At 44.0% G+C, this 24,155-nt stretch overlaps 1 long non-coding RNA gene across 1 annotated transcript; it reads right to left on the bottom strand.

Moving 5' to 3' along the window:
• Positions 1 to 15,572: 15,572 nt before the first annotated feature.
• On the bottom strand, positions 15,573 to 22,039 carry LOC308474762. The gene is made up of 3 exons (XR_013984937.1): positions 21,952 to 22,039; positions 18,145 to 18,265; positions 15,573 to 15,700 (listed from the first exon to the last, which is right to left on the bottom strand). It is a non-coding gene; the product is annotated as an uncharacterized lncRNA (long non-coding RNA).
• Between the last annotated feature and the right edge of the window lie 2,116 nt (positions 22,040 to 24,155).

Below are 24,155 nucleotides of genomic sequence, written 5' to 3'. Positions count from 1 at the left end.
ATAATAATAATAATAACAACAATAATAACAATAATAATACTAATAATTTATTATTTATACCCCGCCCATCTGGCTGGGCTTCCCTAGCCACTCTGGGCGGCTTCCAAAAAATATTAAAATACCGTGACACATCAAACATTAAAAGCTTCCCTAAACAGGGCTGCCTTCAGATGTCTTCTAAAAGTCTTGTAGTTGTTGTTCTCTTTGACATCTGGTGGGAGGGCGTTCCACAGGGAGGGCGCCACTACCGAGAAGGCCCTCTGCCTGGTTCCCTGTAACTTGGCTTGTCGCAGTGAGGAAACCGCCAGAAGGCCCTCGGTGCTGGACCTCAGTGTCCAGGTAGAACGATGGGGGTGGAGACACTCCTTCAGATATACTGGACCGAGGCCATTTAGGGCTTTAAACGCCAGCACCAACACTTTGAATTGTGCTCAGAAACGTACTGGGAGCAAATGCAGGTCTTTCAAGACCCGTGTTATATGGTCTCGGTGGCCACTCCAAGTCACCAGTCTAGCTGCCGCATTCTGGATTAGTTGTAGTTTCCGGGTCACCTTCAAAGGTAGCCCCACGTAGAGCGCATTGCATAGTCCAAGCGGGAGATAACCAGAGCATGCACCACTCTTGCGAGGCAGTCCGCAGGCAGATAGGGTCTCAACCTATGTACCAGATGGAGCTGGTAAACAGCTGCCCTGGACACAGATTTGACCTGTGCCTCCATGGCCAGCTGTGAGTCCAAAATGACTCCCAGGCTGCACACCTGGTCCTTCAGGGCACAGTTACCCAATTCAGGACCAGGGAATCCTCCACACCTGCCCGCCACCTGTCCCCCAAAAACAGTACTTCTGTCTTGTCAGGATTCAACCTCAATCTGTTAGCCGCCATCCATCCTCCAATCACCTCCAGACACTCACACAGGACCTTCACTGCCTTCACTGGTTCTGATTTAAAAAAGAGGTAGAGCTGGGTATCATCCGCATACTAATGGACACCCAGGCCAAACCCCCTGATGATCTCTCCCAGCAGCTGCATGTAGATGTTAAAAAGCATGGGGGAGAGGACAGAACCCTGAGGCACCCCACAAGTGAGAGCCCAGGGGTCTGAACACTCATCCCCCACCACCACTTTCTGAACACGGCCCAGGAGGAAGGAGCGAAACCACTGTATAACAGTGCCCCCAAACTCTTCTTCTTCTTCGACAGGTCCAAGGCCTCTGTCACAACGTGACACCATGACACTTTGAGGCAGCGATGCTTCTGAACAGCAGTTGCTGAAATCCACAGGAGGGGAGATTGTTCTTGTGCTCAAATCTTGCGTGTGAACTTCCCCCAGGCATCTGGTTGGCCACTGTGAGAACAGGATGCTGGACTAGATGGGCCATCGGCCTCATCCAGTAGAGCTCCTCTTAGGTGCAACAGGCTTTTGTGGTGCTCCAGAAGCCCCCCACAAAACCTGTTTGATCACTCATAAGTATGTGTTGCTCATGGAAATGAATGTCTACTGTATTGCCATTATCTCTGCAAAGCTTCTGTCCCAAGTGCCCATACAGAAGGAGCATTATGTTCCAAACTGTGTAACTCAAATAAGCCCCCACCCCAAGGCTGTATGATCCCATGTTTACATCACTGAAACAAAATGCTTCCTTTTTAGATTTTGCATTGCTTCTCTAACGTTTGGACCTGGGTGGTGACCTGTGAAAGCCAAATTAGGTAGCCTTGGATGTAACCACATCAGACATGATTGTGCAGGTTCAACATGTCCATGAATTCATGGATGGAATTAAATGTGGGCAACTGAGCAACTTGGTGAATACTGATGGGCAGGTGGTTTTAACTCAATGGAATAGCAGAGACCTGAAGTTTGCAGTAAAGGATTTTGTTAATAGGTGGGTGGAGATGAACTGGGATGATATGTCTATCATGAAGTGTACAGAGCTTTGGAACAATGGCAGGACAATTGAATTGCCAAATTGTGTTTGTGGACACTAACCCAGATTATCATATTCCTTCTCTCACCAGGAAATAACTGATTGGAGCAGATCTAATCGATGCCTCAGTTCAGCTAAAAGAATCGTCTCCTGACCTGCTGAACTTCTTGCCAGCAAAAGAATGAGAAGATAATTGGACTTTGTCTGCTTTAGTACTCTTCGCTCAATAAAAGCATTGCAGTCATCTAAACAATTGATCACGTTTCTCTTTGGGTTAAAAGGAGGTGGGAGGAGAATGCATTATTCTTCATGACACAATTTATAACCAAACTTTTTAATGGCAGATGCCCCCATTTCAAAGGCACAATACAGCTATGCATATCCACATTCATGCATGAGAATGAAGATTGGATTAATCGCAGGGGGACTTTGCATCTAATCCAGCTATTTAGGCCCCCATTCAGCAAGGAAGCAGGTAGTGCTGTGGTCTAAACCACCGAGTTTCTTGGACTTGCCAATCGGAAGGTCGGCAGTTTGAATCCGTGCAACGGGGTGAGCTCCCATTGCTCTGTCCCAGCTTCTGCAGTTTAAAAGCACGCCAGTGCAAATAGATAAATAGGTACCACTGTGGCGGGCAGGTAATTGGCATTTCTGTGCACTCTGGCACTCTTCACGGTGTCCTGTTGCACCAGAAGCAGTTTAGTCATGCTGGCCACATGACCCAGAAAGCTCCCTGCGGACAAACAAAGGCTCCCTTAGCCTGAAAACAAGCTGAGTGCCAAAACCCCATAGTCGCCTCTCACTGGACTTAAACGCGGGGGGGGGGGGCTTTACTAGGTGTGGATGCAACTTCTGTTGAGTGGATTATATTTTCTACATAGGTACAAGAAACATTTGGATACCTTAAACCATACAAAAGTGAATAAAGCGTCCCAAACTTACGGGTTTCGCGCTCGCATGAGCAGATAGTCAAAATGACATCACGCTTGCATGAGCAGATAGTCAAAATGACATCACCCACACACGTGCGGAAGTGGCGAAACGCGCATGCGCAGAAGTGGCAAAACGTGCATGCGCAGAAGCGGCAAAATGCAACCCGAGCATGCGCAGACGCACTGTCGCATCTTACGTTATGTTCAGGATGCGAACAGGGCTCCAGAACGGATCCCATCGCGTCCCGAGGTACCACTGTATTGTACTTCCAATTAAATGAAATTCAAAGTCCTTTCAGCATTATTCAGTTCACTCCATGAATAATATAAAGGATGGGGAAGAGTCAGCTCTAAGTTTCTACCGTAAACCTCTGGCAATATAGAGCTTCCCTCCCTTTTTCTGTTTTTTACACACACAGTTCTGTTTAATGTCATATTCCATATCAGTAATCCAAATTCTTCCCTCCTCACCTGTAGAAATATAATTCTGAAGTAATATTCAAAGGGAGGGTTGGCAAATCATAAATGTAGAGAAAAAAACTTTATATAAAGAAACCATAGGCTCCCCTCTCCCCCACACCGAATTTTGCACCGAATGAAGTCTTTTCTCAAGTTCAAACCTCAATGACCATACCGCAAGGCTCAACTTCAGTGGCTGGCTCCTCCAAAGCCGTTGATCTCCTCCAGACAGCCCACTGAATCCTGAAGATTTCATCAGGTTAATGCACTGTTCGGTATTTCCTTGCTTTGGTACAATGTGTCTTCTTGAGTGGTTGCAGTCATGGACCACAATACCCAAAGCAGGAAATAATATATAGACAGAAACTTTCAAAACAATAAGTGCTATAGAACCAATGAGCTTTGAGTGCACATCATGCTTAACGACATGAATTTTACTTCCTGATCTCTGAATATTATGGCTTTCTGAAGAATAATATGCAACATATACGGTAAATAACTTTCTTGGGTTCCTCTTGGTGAATAGATTTTGTCATCATGTCTTTCATGCCAGTTCATCCATGAAGAGGTCTTACGTGTCAGTATATCACGAATCCCTATAAATAGTTGGGCATTCAGAAGACACAGAACTCTCACCAGAGCATTCTGCTTCAAGATTCTGCTCTTGCTGCTCAACTTGAGATCCAAGTCAAGCTTCAACAATGCAATTGCGCTGGCTCTTCATGGTTGCTGGAAGCATGTACTACTCCTGGGCCGCTCCATGAGGCAGGCTGAGGTAGGTGCCCCAGGTGGCCTAATTCAAGGAGCCCCTCTGTGGGCACCTCCACAGTTGCCTCCTGTGCCAATGGAGAAGCGAGCACAAATGGCTGAGGAGGCTTCTGGTTTCCATGGGAGCCCCTTGAGATCTCACCGGCTTATGGAATCCACAACTCAGGTTAGCTAGGCTTTGGTGGGGGTGCACAGCACAGGATGCCATCTTCCCTTTTCGCCTCAGGTGGTGAAACAGTATGGGCCGCCCCTGTACATAGACACAGACAGTGGTACCTCAGGTTAAATGCACTTCAGGTTACAGATGATTCAGGTTACAGACTCCGCTAGCCCAGAAATAGGTTAAGAACTTTGCTTCAGGATGACAACAGAAATCGCACAGTGGCAGCGGGAGGCTCCATTAGCTAAAGTGGTGCTTCAGGTTAAGAACAGTTTCAGGTTAAGAACGGACCTCCAGAATGAATTAAGTATTTAACCCGAGGTACCACTGCATTATAAATACCTGTAACATCAGTTTAAAAGTTATTCCGAATATCTTGGGCTGCCATTATGCAATGGTTATATTGAACCTGGGACGTTGAACCTTAAAGAGAGAGGTTTGTTCATTAGAAATATACACCCCAATGCTCTGGCACTGAGCTATGGCCCTTCCTTATTATGTGTGGTAAACTGAGGGGCTCTATTGGAGCCTCTCCCTCCGGTAACAGAAGAGTTCGGCAACAGTCCTTCTCTCCACGACTCATATCTGCTCATATGCGCACGCAAACAGCAGAGTAAACGAAGGCTTGGCTGCGGAAGTATGTAGTATCACTAATTTTATTGCTGTACATCAAATCAAACCAAATTTAAGCAAATCATAGTAAAGAAAATAACAACATCGTGAGCAGAAGCTCACACAAACATCCTGTCTGTCCAGGAGACAGAACAAAGAGCCCAAAAACAAAAGCACATAGTATGGAAGTGTTGGGATGCAGCCAAGGAAACGCCCCCAGCTGGCGCCAGCCCACCGGCCGATATGCCAGGCGATCTCCAGTCCTTGGTTCAGTGTCAGTGACCCCAGCTTTAGAAGCTGGAGCATGCTCTAATCAGCAGAGTAAGTGCTACACAACAGAAGTGGCAGGGAGAGGCTGTGATGAACATATTTACAAGCAGTTTATTCAGCATACATCAAGGCAAAAGAAAAAACATGTCTTCTCCCCTTCATGTCCAAGCAAGCAGCATAAGCAATAGCTATACACAAAACGGAAGTTCCCAGCAAGCTGTGCTGGAGTGTAAACAGACATGTGACATACAGCAATCCACACAACTGTTCTTAAGGTGGAACGGAATATCCTAACAGGAAGCTCAGTGTCTAAGCTTCCTTCTCTCACTTCCAGAAGTATGGAATGTAAACAGTGTGGATCACGAGATCCAACAGCCAGTGGCGTAGCGTGGGGGGTGCCAGGGGTGCCGGCTGCACCGGGCGCAACATTTGGGGGGTGCGTTTGGCCGGCCCTCCTCGAGGAAGCAGGAACCCCACTGTCCTCGGACCTCCTCCGAAGGCTGGCGGCGGGAGGAGGTCTCTCCGCCCCACCGCCAGCCTTCGAATGGCTGCTCCGAAGCCTGGCGGTGGGGCGGAGAGACCTTCTCCCCGCGCCAGCCTTCGGAAGGATGCTCCGAAGCCTGGCGGTGGGGCGGAGAGACCTTCTCCCCGCGCCAGCCTTCGGAAGGCTGCTCCAAAGCCTGGCGGTGGGGCGGAGAGACCTTCTCCCCGCGCCAGCCTTCGGAAGGATGCTCCGAAGCCTGGCGGTGGGGCGGAGAGACCTTCTCCCTGCACCAGCCTTCGGAAGGCTGCTCCGAAGCCTGGCGGTGGGGCGGAGAGACCTTCTCCCCGCGCCAGCCTTCGGATGGCTGTCCTGAAGACTTGTGGTGGGAGCAGTGGCGTAGCGTGGGGGGTGCAGGGGGGGCCTGCTGCACCTGGCGCAACATCTGGGGGGGCGCGGAAGAGACTCGAGTGCTAATATCCACGGGTTAGGGGGCGCAAATTACTTGCCTTGCCCCGGGTGCTGAGAACCCACGCTACGCCACTGCCAACAGCAATGGGAGAATGAAAAATACTTACAGGCTCTGGGTCGCTCTTCTTTTTGCCCTTTTGCCTGATCTCAGTTCTTAAGAAAGATGATACATTGTTTTTCTGAACCTTACAAATGTTGGGCCTAACATTATACTCTACTACATTGAGGAATTTTATTTCTCCTTCCAGCTCTTTTCCATTAGCTTTTTTTTAATCTATAAAATGTATGTATATTTTTTTGACAGTTCAGTAATATTTTGTTGATTCCTAAGTACTTGATAATTAACATTTCTATCTTGTCAATCAATTCATAAAGGCTCTCCCTGGATATTTTTCACTCTAGTAAACCTATTACCTTAAGATATTAACGTATTAATAATAAACTAATACTATATATCTGTGTCTATGTGTCTATTTTTATCCTTATATCCTTAATTATTTACAGAGATTACTCAAATGCTGCAACCGAATTTAAATTGCAACACTTATTTTTAAAATACCTCTTTAGAGCTTCCCAGTTATCAATGAACTCATGTTTTGGCTTATCTTTAATCTTTTCTGAGAGACTACCTACTTCAGCATATTCTACAAGAGCATCCTGAAACCTGGCTGTGAACATTTAAGCTCTCAATAAATACACCATCAACTGTTTGAGGAGATGGAAGGGAACTACAAGTCTAAATGCAGTTTCCCCTTCATTCTCCCCAAAAAGCTGGTTAGAGGTGATTATGATTGTTTCTGGGATTCCCACTGAAGACACACTTCACTCTTGTACCAAAAGAGATTTTTCTAACACACATGCACACACACACACATTCTTGAAGAGTAAGGTTTTTAATGGCTTCTAATCATGTGGCCAGGGGATGCGGGTGGCGCTGTGGGTTAAACCACAGAGCCAAGGACTTGCCAATCAGAAGGTCGGCGGTTCAAATCCCCATGACGGGGTGAGCTCTCGTTGCTTGGTCCCTGCTCCTGCCAACCTAGCAGTTCGAAAGCACGTCAAAGTGCAAGTAGATAAATAGGTACCGCTCCGGTGGGAAGGTAAACGGCGTTTCTGTGCGCTGCTCTGGTTCGCCAAAAGCGGCTTAGTCATGCTGGCCACATGACCCGGAAACTGTACACCGGCTCCCTCGGCCAATAAAGCGAGATGAGCGCCGCAACCCCAGAGTCGGTCATGACTGGACCTAATGGTCAGGGGTACCTTTACCTTTACCTTTAATCATGTGGCTATATTACTTCCAGTAGGTCTCTAAGTGGGGATCATGAGTAGGAGATTTCTGTTGTGCTTATGTTCTGCTTCCCAGAACACCTTGTTTAGCCATTGCAGGAAGCAGGTGTTTTCCCTGATCCAGCAGGGCTGTTCTTATGAAGCCACAATACATGAGTGGTGAGGTCCTTGAATGGCTTGTGGGATGTACCTCTGGAACATTAGGTCTTGAGATATATGCCCTAAGGGGGTGCACCTAAAATAAGATTCGATTCTGAACCCATGTCACCTTGGAAAGTGAGTCACTTCAGCTCAGATCGCCTTGGGCACGACACAGTTTGGCTCAGAAAGGAACCATTGTCAGAAGACAAGTAAATGTGTCTATTGTCATGATAAAAAATTGCTTAAAAAAATAAAAAATGAACCATCGTCGTAGAAAATCGAAGGCTTCATATGACCCAATTGACTATAATGAGGCTATCAATACATGACAACACACTCTGCTTCTCCTTTTCATTTGATCGAGTTGAGAGAATGGGGAATTGTGAACAGGTGCATGAAATCATTAACCCAGTTTGCATTCTTGTGTAATATATTGGATTGGGGTGGGGGTGGGGAGTAATAAACTGAAGCTTAATCCAGACAGGGCAGAAGTGTCATTTGGAGGGGATAACGTCCATGGGAGAGTTGTTCTTCAATCAATCTTGACTCAGGTTGTGCTGTAAGATCAACCCCTGCAGTTCAATTGCGTACATGAGATGACCATAGATCAAAATACCTCCTGATGATAGCTTGCCAGCTGCACCCCTTTATAGGAACGTACGAAGAGCCTGCTGGGTCTGGCCCAAGGCCCATATACTCCGGCATCCTATTCTCTCAGTAGCAAATGCTTCAAAGGGAAACCCACAAATAGGATTCATGAACAAAATCACTCTCCCCTTCTGTGGTAGCAGAAGCATCACTTCCTTCAGCCATGGAGGCAGAGAATAACCATCATGGCTTCTGAATTCTTGATCTCGGCCCAGGTTAGGCCGCTCCAAAATGCTATAGATGGGCCTGGCTCTGAAAGGTGTTTGGAAACTTCGATTAGCATAGAATGTTGTTACCAGGTAGATCAGTTTTTACAACTGATTGTATCCCATCAGTCACTGCAGAACTCCAGTGGTTACCAAGCTGTTTCCATGGTCAATTCAAAGTATTGGTTTAGACTTTTAAACCTATAAGGTAAAAGGTAAAGGACCCCAGGACAGTTAAGTCCAGTCAAAGGCGACTGTGGGATTGTGGCGCTCATCTTGCTTTCAGGCCGAGGGAGCTGACGTTGGTCCACAGACAGCTTTCCGGGTCATGTGGCCAGCAGGACTAAACCACTTCTGGTGCAACAGGACACTGTGACGGAAACCAGAGCGCACTGAAATTCCATTTACCTTCCCGCCACAGCGGTACCTATTTATCTACTTGCACTGGAGTGCTTTTGAAGTGCTAGGTAGGCAGGGGCTGGGGCAGAGCAACAGGAGCTCACCCCGTTGTGCAGATTCGAACCACCAACCTTCTAATATCACACACACACACACACACACACACATATCTATAACTTAAATATTTTAAACCTAAAAACAAAGAAACCCAACGTTGCACAAGAACTTGCATCTATTGGGCAAATATGTGGCCACGTAACCAAATCTATGGCCCATCTGAAAAGGAAAGATGCAGGAGGCAATATATTTCAACTATGTTGCTCAGATCGTTTGGTCAATTCCTTTGCTGCACATGGAAGCATACACCAAGTTAGTGGAAGTTCGACAGGGCACCATAAACCTTTGTTTAGTTAAGATAAGAGATAGAATCAGTATGTAATCTAGCTATGTTAAAACATTGCGGTTTAGCTGGGCACTTTCATAGGCTGTGGGGAAATCCACCATCAATGCTTTGAGGAAGCAGAAATAGGCACCTGAAATCCAACTCACTGTGAACTCTCCCCGCAACCCACCCTAAAAATGGTGATATTTCTCATTTTCTTGCCATTCATGAACAACTTCAGAAACTGAATCACAATCACAAGTTGGCTTCACTGCATTTGAGAACAAGCATCTGGCACAGCTGTGTGGGTTTTAACATTGTGAGCCATTAGGGCTCTACACATATATGGTGAGGCCAGTACAGCTTGGAGAATGAACCTGCAGTGTCAAAGCCTTCATACTGTATATGTGTTGGCCATGAATAGAGGCAACAGCTTGCAAGGGAATTTTTTTTGGAGGGCTAACATTGTGAGGACTTTGGGAAGAACCGGAGGCAGAGCTGACTTCACGCACAAAGGCGCACTCCTCCATTGTCTCCCAAGAGACAGATGGATGCCAACCAATCCAAAGAACCTCAGAACTTCAAAGACAAGAATAACGTTAATATATATTAAAATATTTATTTTCATTTGTTGAGGGGTGATTTTTTTTTGGTAACTATTGCAACATGTTCAACCAGCCAAAGTTTTATTGTCCTAAATACTCTGGTTTTGCTCCTAACGTTAAATTGTTTGTCATTTTACCAAATGAGAAAGCAAAACTATCAGTACAATAATGGGCTATGAACCTGTTGTCTGTTTTCTTGGAGAGGTCTTTAACTGAACTTTAGAGGGGGGAAAGAGAGAGGAATTCTGAGTCATCTTGAATGTCACAGTTCTGATTGATTTACACACACATAGATGTCATTTTGAAAAACTGCGGCCAGATAATGAAACTATGGAAATTATCTTTAGAATGATATGGAATATGTTAGCTATTTATGAAAAGGAAAAACAGGTCTGTGGGTTAACATTTTCATGAAATCACACAACGCCCTGCAAAAATAGCTTCACTCAGCTAATCTGGTGCAGCTTTGTCAAATCTCTGACCAACACATATACGCCCTCCATGTATGCTATTGCACAATCTACCATTCCACAATCTCACAACCACCTATAAATACCGGAATTGTTCTCAGGCTATGCTGTTTTATTATCTCTACATGATTTTAAGACACGAGACGACTTAAAACCATGAAGACTTCTTCCACTCTCTTCATGTTTTCCCTTTTGGTTCTCCTCATTACACCAGGTAAGTTGCATGACAACCAACAGCTGTCCATGAGATGTGGGAATGTCCCAGAAAATTCATTTTATTGGAGCAAGGTTTTTCAACAAACCACTTTTCATAGAACTTACCTGAGGCATGCAGTGGAAAGGCATCTGTGGAGCAACTGGATTTGCTCCATTTTGTGATAGATCAGTCGGTATGCACAGGGATTTCATCAGATTTCATTTGTGTGTGAGAGAGAGAAAGATCTTACTGGGAGAGGATTTTTGCAGCTGTGGAGGGGTATTAACCCTATCTTCCCTAGCTGCAGTGTCCACAAATATCCACCACCACCCCTTATCAGATAACAATTACACTTGAAAAAATCTTCTCTTAACATCAGTTTTTAAAAAACCCTCAAAGTGGTTCCTTGAAGAAAAATCACAATCAAGATTGATAACAATACAGAGAAAACATGGTGTCCCAATGGACAGCATGCCTTCAACATTTCTTCACACAGCACATAGTCAAACTATGGAGGCAATGATAGCAATCAACCTAGATGACTTTAGAAGAGGATTGCACAAATTCTCAGAGAAAGTTATCAGTGGCTACTAGCCACGGTCCCTATGCTCTGCTTAGCATTGCAGGAAACCATGGGAAGAGAGAGTGCTGTTGCACTAAGGTCCTGCTTTCAGGACCAGGCTGGCAACTATGAGAACAGGATGCTAGTCTAGATGGGCCATTGGCCTGACTCAGCAGGCTCTCCTTATGTTCCTCCTTGTCAACAGAGCCCACTTTAGTCCTCTGAGGCACAGGACTGGGGTTTAGCAGAGGGATCTCACACACAGTCCATGATGGAGGCAAGCTTTTATCTGTTGATAGTTGCCAGCCATCATCTCCCACCGAAGTGGGAGACTTTGAGAAGACATCTGTAGGCAGCCTTGTTTAGGGAAGCTTTTAATGTTTAATGGATTACTGTATTTTAATATTTTGTTGGAAGGCACCCAGAGTGGCTGGGGAAGCCCAGCCAGATGGGTGGGGTATAAATAATAATAAATTATTATTATTATTACTATTATTATTATTATTATTATTTAGAAGGAAATGTATACTTGCCATATAAGTAACTTTCTTTTTGCAGCAAAGGGTGTTCTTATCACATTTCCCAATGAGTTTGTAAGGAGCTACAATTCATTCAGCACATGATGGAGACAGGTTTTCTCTGCCACCACCCTCTCTCCAACAATGCAGGAGAAATAAATTCAGTACTGGCCAATATTAGTGGTCTTTTACAATTATTGCTAAGACAGTACAGTGGTACCTAGGGTTACAGCTCTGGAAGGGGAATAGGGGTCTCCTAACAACTCTCAGCACCCTTAATAATCTACAGTGCCCAGAATTCTTTGGGGAAAGTCGTGACTGTTTGAAGTGTATCATATGGCTTCGTCATAGAGGTGAATGTGGCTGTAGTCTGAGCTGTGACCATCAGAGGGGGTAAAGCAGTCAAACAACTTCTGTGTATGAGAAGGCCCTTTGGGTGTTTCTGAGAAGGCTTGGCTGAAGGAGTTCACCTCAGGGAGCTTAAACTGCTTGAGTGTTAGGATCCCTCTGCAGGCATTTCTCCACTGTCATTTCTCCAGTGTCATGCAGCCATTGGAGAAAGGGGGCATGATGTAAATTGGGATAGGGGGCATAAAACATAAAGGGTGGCCCTGATTCAAATTAAATATGTGAATGCTCTACATGCAGGCAACGTGTAGGACTAAATCCTCATATTCAGTTAGGACAGGGAAGCAACTGGACAAATGGAGATGGAGAAGTGATATGATAGCCATGTTCAAATATATAAAAGGATGTCACATAGAGGAGGGAGAAAGGTTGTTTTCTGTTAGGATTAAAAAGGTTAAAAGAATGGAAAATTGGTTTTTAATAGGTAAAAATTTAATGTTATATTATATAAAGATTAAGGATTGGGATTAAAAAGGAGGGGAAGGAATTGCTGGACAAACAAACTGAATTGGAATACAAAAGAGGGAGGTATGAGGAGGTCAGGGAAATAAGTAAATGTAAAAGTAGTGATGAAAAGATGGAATTGTTTTTAACTGTTTTTTCTTCTTTCTTTTTGTATTCTGTATTGTGTATTTTTCTTTTTCTTTTTAAATTCTTTTTTTTTATTAATGTGTTTCTTTTCATGTGAAACTTTAATAAATATCATTTTTTTTAAAAAAAAGAAAGGTTGTTTTCTGCTGCTCCAGAGAAGCGGACACGGAGCAATGGATCCAAACTACAAGAAAGAAGATTTCACCTAAACATTAGGAAGAACTTCCTGACAGTAAGAGCTGTTCGACAGTGGAATTTGCTGCCAAGGAGTGTGGTGCAGTCTCCTTCTTTGGAGGTCTTTAAGCAGAGGCTTGACAACCATATGTCAGGAGTGTTCTGATGGTGTTTCCTGCTTGGCAGGGGGTTGGACTCGATAGCCCTTGTGGTCTCTTCCAACACTATGATTCTATGATTCTATGATTCTAAGTTGTTTAGTATGAAAGAGCAGTAGAGATGAGAGCTAGACTTTATGCATCAGAAGAGAGGTAATGTGTATAAAAACAGTGATTAGAAATGTGGATGTTTAAGTCATTATATAAATGTCTCAATTAGTATTTTTAGAAAAGAGCGGAAAGGGTTGAGATGTTGCATTGCAGGGGTTTGGACTGGGGTCCCTTTCAACTCTGCCATTCTACTATTCTATGTATGTTTAATCAGGGCTATGCAGATTAAGGTAAAAGGTAAGGGGACTCCTGACTGTTAGGTCCAGTCGTGGCCGACTCTGGGGTTGCGGTGCTCATTTCACTTTACATGTGGCCAGCATGACTAAGCCGCTTCTGGCGAACCAGAGCAGCGCACGGAAACGCTGTTTACCTTCCCGCCGGAGTGGTACCTACTTATCTACTTGCACTTTGACGTGCTTTCGAACTGCTAGGTTGGCAGGAGCAGGGACCGAGCAACGGGAGCTCACCCCGTCGCGTGGATTTGAACCGCCGACCTTCCGATTGGTAAGTCCTAGGCTCTGTGGTTCAACCCACAGCACCACCATTGCAGATTAGAGGTTTGAAATCAGGACTGGATCTGTAATGGTTTCCTTTCTGGTGATTAATCAGCAGTCCCACATTCTCTTGCTTTTAAGAGTCAACGACTGAAGGAAGATGTCCCACGCAGCTTTGCCTGGAAAACCATCACCTCCAGCTACCATGGCAGCCTGGAAGACAGTGTGGTGTAGTGGTTAAGAGCGGTAGTCTCGTAATTTGGGGGACCGGGTTTGTGTCTCCGCTCCTCCACATGCAGCTGCTGGGTGACCTTGGGCCAGTCACACTTCTTTGAAGTCTCTCAGCCCCACTCACCTCACAGAGTGTTTCTTGTAGGGGAGGAAGGGAAAGGAGAATGTTAGCCGCTTTGAGACTCCTTAAAGGGAGTGAAAGGCGGGATATCAACTCCAAACTCCTCTTCTTCTTCTCCTTCTTCTTCTTCTTCTTCTTCTTCTTCTTCTTCTTCTTCTTCTTCTTCCTTGTAAGTTTTTCACGAACCCCACAGAAACATCTTGACTTTGTTTGCTTTAAAGCTGTTCTCTTCAATAAAAGCATTGCCACTGAGCAACTGGTAACCGTAATTCCTTCTGTTTTTGAAGGAGGGGGCAAGGTTGTTTCATTGTCTGTAGCACAGTTTAGAGCCTTGCGGTTTACCCTCAAGGGAACTGAACCTCAGAGAGTGGTCCACAGAGTCTGGATTGCACCCCGGCAATAGAACTCTGAGTCCCTCTAACCCAGGATTAGCCAACATCATGCCCCCAGATGTTGTTGGGCTGGAACTCCCATCATTCCTGATTATTGGTCATACTGGCTGGATCTGATGGGAGCTGGAGGGCATGGCCAGGAGGTTGGAATAGAAAGGACTCACCACATCACTGACAGTGTGGGTTGTATTCAAAGCTTCTGCCCTTTCAAGTCCTGGAAAGAGCTGGGAGGAGCGATGCAAGAACAGGCACCGCTGAAACAAAGTCAAATATGAGTGACTGGTGCCTGGGCCAATTATCCCATTCATGAATGGGCTTTTAAAGAACTCCTGCCATTTTGCCAACTCTGTCATTCCACATATCACACATTTCCCCCATTTGGCTAATCGACATCACATCATCCACACAATGGAAAAGCCACACCCAGAAGTGGCTTTTACGTTGTGTGAGCCAGCTGCTGTCAGGGACCGTGCTGAGGAGGGATGCACAAATGAGGAGTGGTAGGAGCCTCCCCCTGCTCCTGATCAGGATCCTGAATCTTCCCAGGAGCAGGAGGACAGTATAGATTTTGAACAGTGGTTTGCAGAGGGGCATAGTTCAGAAGGCAGAAGCTGAGAAGAAATGGGTGGGGAACAGCTAGGAGGAGGAGAACTGGGAGAGAGAGAAAGTTAACAGACTCAGTCGTTAGAAAGCGTTCATCTACTCAGCCAAAGGTCAAGGAGAGGAGATAAGGTGGCAGCACAGAAAGCACAGTGGTTGTGAGACCAGGTGGCAAGACACGGTAGTGACATGTGTGGCTAGGGAGGTAAGGGGTGGAACTCTTAATTGGAAGCACGCCATTCCTAGGAAATGGATTCTTTGTTCTCTCGCTGTGATCATTAAAATTTCTAACTGGTAAGAAGACTCCTTTTCCTTTGTTCTACTTATCTACTGGAAAGATGGGAAGGAAGACAATTCCCTGAAGCCAGACAGCTGCTGAAATGATGGGGGGGGGGGGGACAAACACACACACCAAGAAGGACCATCTTCCCTTCAGATCAGCAGATGCAAGGTGCATACAATGTGAATATAATTCTGCTGCAACAGGAACTATTCCATCAGATTTGGCCATTTGGTGCAATCTAGCTCATGTAAACAAGGTGGGAGATTTGGCAACCAAGTTCAGTGAAGTATAAATGGTAAAACATTAGAATTTGGGCTGCTCTTATTCAGAGACAACTTGCAGGGTCATAAAAGTGTCACTGTCTCATCTGTGTGCTTTAGGTCCATTGGCATGAGGTTGTACAGGGGGTGGGGAATAAAAAAGGAGTCAAAAGAAGCAATCCATAATCTTCCCATTCCCAAACATGAACAGATCCATTTCAGTCACGAAGTTGCATTACAAGTTGTTTTTATTTAGGTGGGAGGCAATCACATCTCTCTGTGTAGTAAAATCCCAAGTGTGTGGTCCATAGAAGTTTCACAGCGGCAGGAGGCAGTGAATTCCAAGTAGGCCATTGAGATGTGGCCAGGCGGTCGCCAGTTAACGCCTGCACAGATAAGGAGGACACAGAGAGACATATTTTATTCTGGAAAAATTCGACTCTAGAAAGTAAATTTGGTTCATATGAAACGTACAGTCATTCCCTGACCAGCTACAGAAATGCGAAGAGGCTCATTCAGCAAATCCCCAGCTGTTAAGAGCATATGGAAAGCCTGCTTGGATCTGACAAACGATCCATCTAGTCTATCATCCTGTTCTCACAGTGGCCAACCAACTGCCTATGGGAAAACCACAAGCAGGACCTGAGCAGAGCAACATCCTTGACCTCTTAGTATTCAGAAGCTTACTGCCTCTGACCATGTAGGCAGAGCATAGCCACCATGACTAGTAGCCATGATACAGTAGCCATTGTTCAAGTAAGATGAGCGGAAGAGCACGAGATTCAGCCCACTGTTACGAATAGCCAACAGGTAATATGTTCCTGGTCCAAGCTGCATCTTCAGATGTCTAAAAACTCATGTGTTATATCATACCTTGGTATATGTCTGGCAAGGGATGACATGTACTGGAGATTTCCTAAGGATGCTTTTAGCAATTGGTTTGGTTCACAGTCTTTAGACCTTCAGGGAAATTGCTCCAGATATCTGCAATGGAGTTCCACTGCAGAGCAGAGTGTTGCGGGGGTGGGACTGATAATCTGCAATTTATTTCTTTTTTATAAAGTGACTAATAAATGGATTACTAAGCAAAATGATCTTTATTTAGTGCACTTTTATCAAGAGTACTATCACACTGTAGGTTCTTTAGCTTCTTAAACTTTTCTTCCTTTCTCTTTCTCTATTTACTCTCTCTCTTCTCTTTCTTTATTTTTCAATTTCTTTCTTTTAATTCCCTTTCTTCCTTTTACTTTATCTCTTCCTCTTTGTTTGTTTGTTTCTGTCTCTCTCTCTCTTTTGCCTCTGGGTTAATGTTTTAATTTGGAATTTTTTAAAAAAAAAAAATGAGAATAATCTTTGTATTTTTCTTTATAAACTGTATTATTATTGTTATTTTTAAAAAAGTACATCCCTTCATTTTTTTACCATAAAAATCAATAATCATAATCATAGATACATATGTATATAAGCTGCATTAAATCAGCAAGGGGTCTTGATTTGCTATTGTTTAACGATAGTAAAGAGAAAACTATTTCCACCAAATTAGGCTGCTGAAATAAATAAATCTAACCAGAAGTGCATTCTTTTTGTCCTTCCACCAGCAGTTGAAAATTTTCTTATTCCAACAGGCTTTGGGGGGTTCATTGTTTTCATGAAAGGACTACTACTATGATGTTTTTACTGTAATTATCTCTATGTTTATATATTCTATATTCAGTGATACCTCGGTTTTCGAACACAATCTGTTCTGGAAGACCATTTAAGTTCTGAAACGTTAAAAAACCAAAGCATTTACTTATGGAAAACTCGGTACGGAAGCCACGTGGCACTTTCGACTTCCGAAAAGAGTTTGATGACTGAAGCATTTACTTCCAGGTTTACGGCGTTCGAAAACCAAAACGTTTGTCAGTAGAGACGTTTGAAAACCGAGGTACCACTGTATTGTAATTCTATTACAGTTTAATTGCTTCTTAATAATCCCTTCTCAATGTTTTTAGCTGTTTCTATTTCATTTGTAAGCCACCATGAATCCCTGCCGTGGAAAATGGTGGGAGAGAGCTAATAATAATAATAATAATAATAATAATAATAATAGGAGGAGGAGGAGGAGGAAGAGGACTATGAGCTCAGTTCAGTTCTGGTGCTCAAAACACCTTCTGAGCTCAAGATTCTTTAATTCTAAGCATATGATTTTTCCACCCAGCTCTCATTGGTAGATTATGGTGTTCTAGTAAAAAAAAAAAAAAGTACTGCCAAAACTTAAAATCTGCCCACCCTGTCATCATCATCATCATCATCATCATCATCATCATCATCATAATTTATTTATACCATATTATTTATGGTGAGCATTCAGGTTCTGTGGGGGACACAGCTGTGGGACTCGTGTCTGTCCCATGAGAAGCACAACAGAGAACACATCCAAAACTATTTTGTGGCTGTTCACATTACATTTATATTTTTCTTGCTTTTCCCACAGACACAGGAAGGTAACCCCAAGTGGTTCTAGCAACAGGTAAATTGTCTTCCATGGCAACCACTCCACCATTACTGAACTCTCTGGGGAATCCCTGAAAAGCTTAAGAGTTCAGGAACTATTGCTCTAGGCTTTCCAAAGTTTTGTAAGTTGGATATTAGCTAATGGGCAATGAGAGAGTTGACTCAAATTCATGAATGCTATCTTACATAAATTCACTTGAAGGCAGTCTGCTTTTCACTGGCAAACAGGGGTGCCAACTTGAATATTGATGGGTACTGAAGGGATCTTGATCCTGGCTCCTACGTTGGCAAAAATGTGCCTTGTTCTCTTTCAGCCAGAGATCTTTGCTCTCACCTGCAGCAGGCAATCTTTCTAGCACAATTCCCGATGCGCTTGTAGTCACCAGGACATCTGCGCCTCACACATTTTCCATGGGCTTCACGACACTGCTTGGCATTACCGATTTTAGAAAATCCTGCAGACACAAAGAGACACAAAATCAAGTTGGAGCAGAACTGAGCTCTTTGCAGTTTGAGGCTTCAGCATAAACAGACCAGCATTTCCTATTATTTTAGCATTGCCAAGTACGACATAGTCAATTTTATTTATTTAGCTTGTATGGTAAAACTGGGATGCAGGTGGTGCTGTGGGTTAAACCACAGAGCCTAGGACTTGCCGATCAGAAGGTTGGCGGTTCGAATCCCGGTGAAGGGGTGAGCTCCCATAGCTTGGTCCCTGCTCCTGCCAACCTAGCAGTTCGAAAGCACGTCAAAGTGCAAGTAGATCAATAGGTACCGCTCCAGCGGGAAGGTAAACGGCGTTTCCGTGCGCTGCTCTGGTTTGCCAGAAGCGGCTTAGTCATGCTGGCCACATGACCCGGAAGCTGTACGCCGGCTCCCTCGGCGAATAAAGCAAGATGAGCGCACCAACACCAGAGTCGGCCACAGCTGGACCTAATGGTCAGGGGTCCCTTTACCCTTTACCTATGGTAAAAGTAGGGATGTTGGAGAAGTCTGGTGAAAACAGAAACAGAAGCAGAAATTGCCAATGTTCATTTATTCACCCCATTCTAGAATGGAAACCATTCCAGCTTAGGGTTGCCATATTTCAAAAAGTGAAAATCTGGACACAAAAGTTGTTTCTGAGCTATTTTTAAGGAAATTTGCCAAAACAATAAACATTGCTGACATGGGTTGACAGACGCCTGGGTTTCCCCAGATATTTTTACTGATTTTTGGAAAGTCCACACAGGCACCATTTCTGATGGACGAATCCCGGATATGTCTGGGAAATCCCATACATATGGCAGCCCTATTCCAACCAATATGATAGATAGATAGAATATTTATTTGCATCGGCTACTAGCCATAGCAATAAAGTAAAATGTACTGAAGATAGAGGTAAAAACCTAACCATAAAAATACATTTTGGGGGTTTACATCAATATTCAAATAATAGATCTTATTCTCATTGCCCCTGCTTGCACTTTTTGCTGTCACCTGATCATCTTGATCTGCTAAAAGAAAGGACACAGTAGCAATGGCTGAGTGACCCGGCTTGGACAATAATAGAGGGCTAATAACCTCACTCCTCAAATCCTTATAAAGAGTGCAAGCCAGAAGCACATGAACCACTGACTCAATACAGTGGTACCTCGGGTTAAGTATAGAATCATAGAATCATAGAATCATAGAGCTGGAAGAGACCACAAGGGCCATCGAGTCCAACCCCCTGCCAAGCAGGAAACACCATCAGAGCACTCCTGACATATGGTTGTCAAGCCTCTGCTTAAAGACCTCCAAAGAAGGAGACTCCACCACACTCCTTGGCAGCAAATTCCACTGTCGAACAGCTCTTACTGTCAGGAAGTTCTTCCTAATGTTTAGGTGGAATCTTCTTTCTTGTAGTTTGGATCCATTGCTCCGTGTCCGCTTCTCTGGAGCAGCAGAAAACAACCTTTCTCCCTCCTCTATGTGACATCCTTTTATATATTTGAACATGGCTATCATATCACCCCTTAACCTCTTCTCCAGGCTAAACATGCCCAGCTCCCTTAGCCGTTCCTCATAAGGCATCGTTTCCAGGCCTTGGACCATTTTGGTTGCCCTCCTCTGGACACGTTCCAGTTTGTCAGTGTCCTTCTTGAACTGTGGTGCCCAGAACTGGACACAGTACTCCAGGTGAGGTCTGACCAGGGCAGAATACAGTGGCACTATTACTTCCCTTGATCTAGATGCTATACTCCTATTGATGCAGCCCAGAATTGCATTGGCTTTTTTAGCTGCCGCGTCACCCTGTTGGCTCATGTCAAGTTTGTGGTCAACCAAGACTCCTAGATCCTTTTCACATGTACTGCTCTCAAGCCAGGTGTCACCCATCTTGTATTTGTGCCTCTCATTTTTTTTGCCCAAGTGCAATACTTTACATTTCTCCCTGTTAAAATTCATCTTGTTTGTTTTGGCCCAGTTCTCTAATCTGTCAAGGTCGTTTTGAAGTGTGATCCTGTCCTCTGGGGTGTTAGCCACCCCTCCCAGTTTGGTGTCATCTGCAAATTTGATCAGGATGCCCTTGAGTCCATCATCCAAGTCGTTGATAAAGATGTTGAATAAGACCGGGCCCAAGACAGAACCCTGTGGCACCCCACTAGTCACTCTTCTAAGTACTTAATTCGTTCCGGAGGTCCATTCTTAACCTGAAACTGTTCTTAACCTGAAGCACCACTTAAGCTAATGGGGACCTCCTGCTGCTGCCGCACGATTTCTGTTCTCATCCTGAAGCAAAGTTCTTAACCTGAGGTACCATTTCTGGGTTAGCAGAGTCTGTAACCTGAAGCATCTGTAACCTGAAGAGTATGTAACCCGGGGTACCACTGTACTTCCATCTCCACAGGGACCTAACCATTTTTCCAGTGGAATTTTTTGAAATCGACCCTCAAGTGCAGCTGCAGGCAATATATTCAATCTTGTGAAAGTGAAAGCACATCTGTATTTTGGAATTGTTAAATTTTGCAAATAGGGTGCCAAAGTGTCAAAATGACTAGGTGGGAAATAATCATACCATGGACAAAATTTCCTTATTGTGGCCAGGTTATTCTGTCACTTGATATCATATAGGCACTGTCTGATTAAATTATTTGCTTTACTGAAGCCCCGTGTTAGTAGCTGCTGTGGTGATAAACCAGAAAAGTAAAGCTTTTGGTTGACAATTTTAGTCCAAGCACTCTCATGCTTGTTATTTACTGTTTTTGTTGCTTTCAGTCTGTCCACATTAGGTAACGGATCACATCCCACCCATCCCATTTGCACTCAGATTCTTTGCACTGGAAAAAAAATGGGGTAGAATAACACAATGGCAACATAACTTACCTAATTTATGTAATTATGGAAATTTGCTACAACAGACAGCAAGATGGTGTTGCTAGACTACAACTCCCATCAGCTGCAGACAGTTGTCCAATGGTCATGGCATATGGGAGATGGAGTGCAGCAACATCTGGAGGACCACAGACTCCCTGCTAAATGACAGAAAAATGTAACAAGTGAAGCTTCCCCCACCATTTAATTTTCACACCAGGAAAAGCTTCCTCTACTAAATTTCTGCAAGCTAGACTCACTGCATATGTTTGCAAGGACTTGTCCAAGACTGAGCCATGGCTTAGTGGTCAAGGATTTGCCTTGCAAACAGAAGGTCCTGGGTTCTCCAGGTAGGGCTAGGAGAGACTCCTTCCAGAAATCCTGGAGAGCCACTACCACTCAGTGTAGACAATAATGAGCTAGATGGACCAATAGTCAGTAGAAGGCAGCTTCCTATGTTCCTAAGACAGGAGCTCCTTCCCATTCCACAATCAGAAGCTTCTGGGCTAACAACTGAATTTTACTTCAACACTGGTAGCAAGATAGTGTCCCCAACTGCACCTAGGCATCAGGATAAACTATGCGGCAACAGAGGAGAATGACTATGGGCCTCAGGAGGAACACCTGGGAGCTGCTGTTGATGCCTCCAGAATTTGTGAATATCCTCATACAGTCTCATCTTCGTCCTGTCCTCTACCAAAAGTTCTTACCTGCTTCTTGTCCACATGGGAGTAAGTCCCATCAAATCACACTTGATTTTCACAGAGTTTATACAGAGACAAGGGTTGTTTAAAAAATATGGCATTACCTGGAACCACCAGCATCATCATGCAGAGAAGCCCAAAAACAAGGTGAAGGAGCCTCATGGCTGAAGGTTCAACTGCAATCTACCACCACTGGCAACCTGAGATGGAGAGGGGATGTGATGCGGATATTTAAAGGCTTCTAGAGATGGTGACATACCAGGTTGTTGCAAAAAGGGGAAATCCAGACTTGGTTTTGCAAGCTCTTCATGTCAACAACCTGAGGCCATTTCACAGACCCAGCATTTCACCATGTTAGGGGCATCTCCAATGAACTACTAGTTCGCATTAGAGGACTACAAGGTGGAGATCTCCCTTAGCATTCCCATCTTGATATTTTACAACCCATCTTGATCATTTTTGAAAGAGATGTAGGGCATGTCATCAGACTAAGTATTCTGTAGAAGTTTAACCAGTCCCAAAGACTTCCAACAAAATCTCAAGACTACAAAGATGTAGAGATGGCCACCAACTTGGATGGCTTCAGAAGAGGCTTAAACAAATAATAATAGTAATAATAATAATAATAATAGTAGTAGTAGTAACAACAACAACAACAACAACAACAACAACTTATTATTTCTACCCCGCCCATCTGGCTGGGCCTCCCCAGCCACTCTTCCAACAAAATATTAAAATACAGTAATGCATCAAACATTAAAAGCTTCTCTAAACAGGGCTGCCTTCAGATGTCTTCTAAAAGTCTGGTAGTTGTTGTTTTCTTTGACATCTGGTGGGAGGGCGTTCCACAGGGTGGAGCCACTACCGAGAAGGCCCTCTGCCTGATTCCCTGTAACCTGGCTTCTCGCAGTGAGGGAACTGCCAGAAGGCCCTCAGAGCTGGACCTCAGTGTCCGGGCAGAATGATGGGGGTGGAGACGCTCCTTCAGGTATACTGGACCAAGACCATTTAGAGCTTTAAAGGTCAGCACCAACACTTTGAATTGTGCTTGGAAACATACTGGGAGCCAATGTAGGTCTTTCAAATGATGGAGGATAATGTCTACTGACCCTAAGGACCATGTACTCCCTCCATTTTCAGATACAATTTGCCTCTGAATACCTATTGTTGGGAATTGCAAGTGGCAAGAGTGCCGTTGCTCTCAGGTCCTCCTTGCAGGCTTCCCATGGGCATTCAGCTGGTCATTGTGAGAACAAGATCCTGGTCTAGATGGGGCTTTGGCAGGACTCTTCTTGTGTTCTTATTTTATTCATAAAATTCCTAACCACCATCGCCGCCACCCCCACCCGCCTTCGCCATAAGGTGCTTGGGTTCTTAATGGAATCAGTAAAAACAGAACAGCAAAGGTCACAGCAAAGGGACCTAACAGGAAACCAGCTGAAAAATGGGGTTATCTCAAAACTTTTTTGCCCTTTTTTATTATGCAACTTCTCACTCAATGACCTCCAGGAATGCCCTCAACCTCTGTTTCTATGGCCCAGAGCTACTGCTGGGGATTTTCAATGCAACTTCCAAAGAACTGGTATGCACCAACTGGCTAGAGTAAAACTGTGTTGTGCAACAACATCTGCAGCCTGTTGGAACAGGATGCTGGACTAGATGGGCTAATGGCTCTTCTTATGCTCCTACAGTCTTTGCAAAAGAGTCTGGCAGGCGCCTACTGTTGTCATCAAACATGTCTCGGCCCAGATTATTTATTGGACTCCCAAAGCCCAACAAATTACCTTCTAACAGCCTATTTATTCATCTTTTTTAGGAATAATGAATCAGATCAGTCATATCGCACTGTCCTAGTGCTAAGCTAACCCATATAATGTTGTTGTTGTTGTTTAGTCGTTTAGTCGTGTCCGACTCTTTTTTTTTTTTAAATGATATTTATTCCAAGTTTAAAGTTACAGAAAAAAGAAGAAAAACCATACAAAATACAAAGAAAATTTTAACCATAACAAAGCAAAAGATAAATGAATAAAGAGAACAATAAAATAGAATAAAAAAGAAAACTTAACAAAAAACATAAAGTTAAAAAATATAAAGTTAAAATAAAACAAAAGCAGATTAAACCTTTACATAAAATTTTCCCTTTACTTATTTCCATGACCTCCTCTCACCTCCCAATTTTGTATTCTAGTTCAAATCGTGTTTCCAGCAAATCCTTCTAACCTTATTTTCATTTACGTATTTTAAAATTAAAATAATGTGATTAAACCTCCTCTAATTCATTGATTTCATCAATTCATTTTTGCTTAGT

Source organism: Podarcis pityusensis (assembly GCF_964106645.2).
Source record: "Podarcis pityusensis genome assembly, chromosome: 3".
NCBI classification, from domain to species: Eukaryota; Metazoa; Chordata; class Lepidosauria; order Squamata; family Lacertidae; genus Podarcis; species Podarcis pityusensis.
This window is presented reverse-complemented; position numbering and strand designations above follow the sequence as displayed.